The sequence below is a fragment of the Zingiber officinale genome, chromosome 1B (genome assembly GCF_018446385.1).
Source record: "Zingiber officinale cultivar Zhangliang chromosome 1B, Zo_v1.1, whole genome shotgun sequence".
Lineage (NCBI taxonomy): Eukaryota > Viridiplantae > Streptophyta > Magnoliopsida > Zingiberales > Zingiberaceae > Zingiber > Zingiber officinale.
The window spans coordinates 114629711-114636711 of record NC_055986.1 but is presented as its reverse complement, the minus strand read 5'-3'; positions in this window follow the sequence as shown (position 1 = coordinate 114636711).

Below are 7001 nucleotides of genomic sequence, written 5' to 3'. Positions count from 1 at the left end.
TAAGAGAAAATTACTTTCGGAAGAATTATTGGAATGCTTTTGATTTTAAATTCTTTAAATTGCAATGCTTAAATAATATCTTTAATTTATGACAACTTGCACAATATATATAAGATATACTATTATTTGAGTTATCTATTGTCATGTATTGTTTAAAGCTGATAGATAATCCAGAATAGAACCTCTACTCTTCTTAACAATTTTGAATCTGTGTGATGTGTAACAAGACCTACTTGAGAACTTCAGATAATTGAAGAATATGACATTCGCCAGCAATGGAAGAAAATGACGGCGAGGGGCATCTATACATTCCCCAAGTTGCAAATGATCAAAAGTCAAAAATTAGGATGAAACTCTTATCAATAAAGGATGCATTTTCATTTTATAACCAATATGCACAAGAAGTCAAATTTAGCGCAAGGATAAACAATAATAAGAAAAATAACAAGAAAAATGAAGTTGTGTGAAAAATATTTGTATGCTTTAAAGAATAGCATACAAATCAAATGCGGTGAAATAAACATACAAAAGGTGATCAATGGACAAGTGTTAGAGCATGTGGCGAAGTTTGAACTGGTTGTATATCAAAGATTTCACTTGTCAAGGAACAAACTGGACCTAATTTGATTGTCACTAACTTTATGGAAAGTCATAATCATCTACTTTTGACTATTTCATAGGTACATTTGTTACGCTCACATCTTAATGTTTCGACAGCAAAGCAAGTTTCGACTCAATAGTTTTCAGAGGTCAATGTGCCAACTTGTCAATAAATGTGTTGGGGCTGTAAAGTTGCAAACATAGTCCCATATTGAAAACACATGGAAAAGATCATGGGTTTATAAGAGAAAAGATATCTCCATTGGCATGAGGCCTTTTGGGTAGAACCCAAGAGCAAAACCATGAGGGCTTAAGCCCAAAGTGGACAATATCATGCTATTGTGGAGATATCTAAATTCTTTTCGATCCTACAAAATCTAATTATTAGAGATAGAGTATGGAGGACCTGAGCGAGTAGGTTGCACCGAAAGAATCAAATAGTTGATCTGATGGTATCCGCTTTTAAGGTCAGTTTCTGAGATGACCTTAGAATAGATAGCTGATCCAACATGTTGTCCAAATGAGGAATTAGAAATCTGTACTTCACTGTAATCTTGTTGATGGCTCTGCTATCGACACATATACGCCACGACCCATCCTTCTTCGACACTAGTAGGGCAGAAATTAAACAGGGGTTCATGCTCTCTCGAATGTGTCCTTTTTCCAGCAACTCCACCACCTGATGTTGTAATTTTTCTGCTTCCTTAGGGCTAAGGTGATAAGCTAGCCGATTAGGCAAACTCGACCCCAAAACAAGGTTAATATGATGTTGGACATCTCATATAGGTGGTAGTCCAGAAGGAAGATCTTTTGACATCAGTTCATCCAAATTCGCTAGCAGTTGCTGTACTTCGACTGATAACTCAACGTCCATGATCTGAGCAATGCTTTGGCATGGTAGGAAAACATACACAACTCCTTGCTCCACTTCATCTAAAAACTTGGATATAGAAAGAAGATTAGTATTTTTAGCTATCGGAATTGGAGTAGTTCTTTCTTGTCGCAGTGCCAACATAATTTTTTTTCCTTTGACGTTAAGGGTATAGGTATTCTTCTGCCAATAAAAAAAAGCACTGCGATTATACTACCAAGGTCGCCCCAACAATACATGGCATGTATATATAACCACTACATCACACCAAGTGCTATCAAAATATTTGCCAATTGAAAAGGAAACGAGGCATCGTTGGTCTACTGTTACCTCACTTTATTTATTCAGTCAAGATAACTTGTAGGGTACTTCATCAGATGCTTCATACATCGGATCGTCAATTGCTATTCTATCTTTTGTCACCTCTTTCTCGATCAACAAGTTTTTACCCTTTAGATCAGTAGAAGAGGGCTTCCTGCATTGGTGTGTCATATGTCCTTATTCACCACATTGATAACATTTGACAGGGACATTAGAGTAAACCTGTGGTGACTGCTGTAGTACTCGTCACGATGGCTGCTGCTGTGAAGGACGAAGATTTTGAGGACGAGTTGGTCGATTGTTCTGGTTGCCTCTCCCCGCTGGTTTCCTATTTTGTTGCTTTTCAACTGTCAGTGTACGTTGAAAGGCCTCTGACACCGTCAAGAGTGAATGAAGACTGAGGGCATCTTGCAAGGCCAAGTGCAGAGCCCCTAAGTAACATGCCACTTGCTGCTCCTTTATCTTTGATAGGTCATTGCGGGCAACTAGCTAGAAAAACTCTTCTGTATATTTGTTGGCTGATCTCGTGCCCTGTCTTAATGAGTGAAGTCGCTGGAATAGAGTTAGGGTGTAGGAAAAGGAAAGGAAGTGTTCCTTCATGTTTTCCTTCTTATCTTCCCAGATAGTTATTTGGGATTTACCTTGCTTGTCTTGAGAGCGCCGCATCTATTCCCATCATGCTGATACTCGCCCTTTGAGTCTCACAACAATTAACTTCACTTTCATCCAATCTAGAACTCGCTTGTAGTTGAAGATATGCTTTACTTCGTTGATCTATTCAATGAGGTCCTTTGCTCACAATGAACCGAAAAATTATAGCAGATCCTGAAATTCGAAGTCTCCAACAGGCTCCTCTCGTCTACGACGTTCCTGAGGTGAGTCCCACCGGTGATATGGTTCTCGAAGGAAGACTCAAATCCACGATCTAAAATCTTACGATCTTCGAGATCTCACACCGCCATACGCTGGATTAAATTTGCAACTTGCCTCCATAAATCCTCAATTGTCATTATGTCTTGGATGCTATGACCACAGTGCTCAGCTTCCTCCATCGAAGCCTGTTGTTGTAACTGTGACTATGACCACAATGACCCACCATTGGATTTGTTGATGACCTTCTCAGGCTCTAATACCAACTAAAGCCGGACATGATAGCGATTATCCTACGGGCTAAAGAGAAGAGAAAAATTGAGGAGAAGACAAAAAGAGGAACCTCCAAGAAGAAAACTTTTTATTAAAACTAGAGGGTTGTGATGTGTACAATCCGCAAGTGCATGATTGTCGTCAAATAATAAAATATTTATCCCACAGAGATTGTTAATTAAGCACTAGTTAACTTCACATGATGAGTTTCTAGACATTCGAAGATTGGTTCACGAGCACTTGAAAGAGAGAGATTGAGAAGAGAGGGAGAGAGAGGGGAAGAGAGAGTGCATATGAGTGAAGGAAAAGAAAGTAGAGAGAGGGAAAGAGTGATTTGAGGAATGATTCTAGGAGTTCGGTTTCATTATAATGCTAATTAATATCCATATGTGTTGTTCATCTCCTTACCTTCATCTTTATGCACATGTAGGAAGTCTAACTAAATACTGACATTATTTCGCGATGGTCATGTCAGAGTGTCACCCCTATTGGTATCCGATGTCACTAAGCAGAAGAGGTAACCTAACAAGTCGGTTAAAGGGATACCCTTATCACTAGGACCCCCGGTCATATAATCGCTAGATTACACAAGACACTTATTAACATAGGATGAGAGATAACTCATCAAGCCTAATTAGATGCTTTCTTATGGAGAATTGTCATTCCTTTCAAGGTGATACTCTAGATGTCTAGTTAAAGGGAAACTCATGTCACTAGGGCCCTCGGTCATACAATATATAGAGTATCCCCTCTACGAGGTAAACAATCAAAATACATCTATATGATTACACCATTGACACATTTCATCAAACGCATAAAAGTACAACACATATAGAACATGACATAGAATAAGAAAATTACCAAATACATAGCTCATACATCACATCACATCATAGTTACTTCCTACATCTTAGATCGAGAAAATCTACTCTATTGCAAGGAAGATACAAACAAGAGAAAAAATTAAGCATCCTACAATCCAAAACACAAGATAGAGAAGAGAGAAATGTTTATCTATGTGTCGCTAGTCTTCTTGCTTGCAATCCTTGCTCCGGAGGTGGACGGATCGTGCGGATTGAAGAAAATGGAAGCTATAGGTTTCCCCCCTAAAGAGAGAACTCTTCCCCAAGGAGAGAGACGAAATCCTAAATCCAAGATGAGTGAAAGAATGAATTTCTTGATCCTTTTATATCTCCTCCGAACTGCCTATATCTACTAGGTTTGCAGGTCTCCACCAAAACTGATTTTTCACCCCTTAAACATGATTTTCTCATATTTCACCCTGAACCAAAGTTGTAGCCAATTATCTACATTCTAATATTTGGATCGAGCCCTGGATCCAACTGAGCCGAAAGTTATGATAGTTCAAATTTTGGTCTGCAGTATGGACCGAGGACCCGATCTAGTCGCGACTGGGAGGCACGACCGTGCCTTTTAGCATGGCTAGACCCCTATTTCTCACCGTTGAACCTAAAAAAAAGTTGTAGATCTTGAAATTAGCTACATTTCGGTATAAAGAATAGTACATAACTCCAACCAAGCACAAAATTATAACTGTTTCAAAATAAGTTTACAGTCTGTTCAAATTCAACACAACCCTATTTTCTGCACGACACTGTCTCAACTCCACGTCACACGACCCCCTCTTGTTCTCCATTACACGGTCGTGTTTGGAGGCATGATCGTGGCATGGATGCCCTCGGGTGGAAAGGCACGACCATGCCATTTGGCACGGTTGGCCTTTGAAGTATCTCTGGAAATATGGCACGACCGGAACACAGTTCATCCGTGGTGGGAGACACGACCGTGCGTTTTCACATGGCCACTCCTTAGTTTGTTGCTAATGGGAGGCACGACTGTGCCTTAAGGCATGACCTACCCCTTCTATGCAATGGGAAAGGGCACACGACCATGCCAAGAGGCAAGACTCATGTTGATGATCTTCACAAGTTGCTTTAATGTGTGCCTTTTGCTCCATTTTCGCTCCAAATGACGTTCTGTCAATTAAAATATGCAAAGAGAATATCTCCGGACAAATTGAATGGAAGTATAACATAATAATGAAATATGGTACAATAAACATAAATTATATGTATGAAATACAAGTAGATGTGCGTTAAAAAATGATTTAAAACATATATAATCTACGCACATTAGGTTGATCCGTCAATATCTAAACATGACTCTTATATAGACCATAACCTAAAACTCAAATAAGGAAATAAATTACAATTAACAGTTTTAAAGAAAGGAAATAGATTTTTACCAAAAAAGGAAAGTAATTAACTTAATGATCTTAACTCCAATCAAGAGTGAAACAAGATAAATCCTCTCTAAAAAATACCAAAAATATGAAAATTACCCTAAATATCTAAAAAATAAAAATTACCAAAAATAACAAAAATATCTTGAAAAGGGTTTAAACGACAGAATTAGGGATGAAAATTTGACGATTATGGTTTCACCGATAACAAACGTAGGTTTTCGAATTCTACATGTGTGACGATAGATAGAACCTGATTCCAAGTCCCAAGTCATAAGTTATGTCCGTTTGAAGTTTGAATTGAAGATTCATGTTGGGCTTCAACACGAGTTGGGCCTACATTAGTTACCCTAAGAAAATAATGGATTACCAATTCTATCATCCCTTAGAATAATGAGTGTTTGTTTCAAGGCATGTTGTATTCTTGGAGAACAAGTTCTTTTACAGGAAAACAGTGGGAGTGAGGTTGAACTTGGGGAAGATTAAGAAACTCCAATATGTTGGACCCCGGGGTACTTTTGATGTGATCAACCAAGTTGGTTAGGTCCTGCTTTGTGTTTGATCCATGTGTCTAAGTGTGCAAGAACTTAGGAGCGCAGGAAGTCGAGTGGAAGACGCAGCTAGCGAGAAGGACGGCACGGGAAGGGAGCCGACGGGCTCGGTGCGTCCGAAGGACGAGAGAGCTGCGGAAGAGTACACCGGTGGGCGAGAAGAACGTGCGCGGTGTTCGAGGGACGTTAAGCCAGGGAGGAAGGCTGCTCGAGGAGAAGGCCGGAAATTAGGTTCGGGTGAGCCCAATTCCGGTTGGCCGCAATCACCCAAAAGATCGGAGTGTCGGAAGTCAAAACAAAGGAAGAATCAGGTTGGAAACCGAGCTCAAGGCGCCCTCAACAAGTAATGGATGCGCCTCCAACTTGGAGGCGCCTTAAAGCTTGTTGAAGGTGCCTCCACCTTGGAGGCGCCTTAAAGCTTGTTGAAGGCGCCTCCACCTTGGAGGCGCCTTCAACAAGGTTTAAGGCACCTTAAGCCTGGTCAAAACGATCGTTGAGCTGTGGATAGAGTTCTATCCGACCACTTACCTAGAGGCACCTTGGACCCTTGTTGGAGGCGCCTTGGACCCTCGAGATAGACTTTCCAGGGGCTATAAAAGGACCCCTGGACCTAGGAATTAAACATCAACTCAAGCATCCAACTTGTAAGCAATTCCTAAGCAACTAGTGAGCTTCCAAAGTGTAAAAGGCTTCTCCGCCTTCAGAGAAGGAGATTTTTGTTAGTGCGTCTTTCATCGTCCTGGATTAACAACCCTTTTGGTTGTAACCAGGTTAAATTCTGTTTCTGATTTATTTTCTGTCTCCTTAATTTAGTTGCTATTATTTTTCTGTTGCTTTTATTTTTGAGTTGAATTCCGAGGAGGGTATAGTTTTAATTTTTCAGGAGCAATTCACCCCCTCTTGCCGGCCTCCGCTGCACCTACACAATAGACACCGAAGAGATGTCTAATCAGGAATCACAATCAATTACTCATAAGGATGAGGTAACGGTTGAACCTATTGTTACACCACCTCTTCGTAGATCTAGTAGGATATATCTAATTTTCAAGAGATGAATTTCAAATAAGTGAATCGAAAGACGTGTTACTTGTTGAGGATAAGAAGCCTAATAATTATGAAGAAGTTTTGAATAGTTCAGAAAGCGACTCATAGTTAGAAGCCATAAAATCAAAAATGATTTCATGTATGAAAGTCAAGTTTAGAACTTGTTAGATCCACTGAAGGTATTACACCTGTGGATGTAAGTAGATTT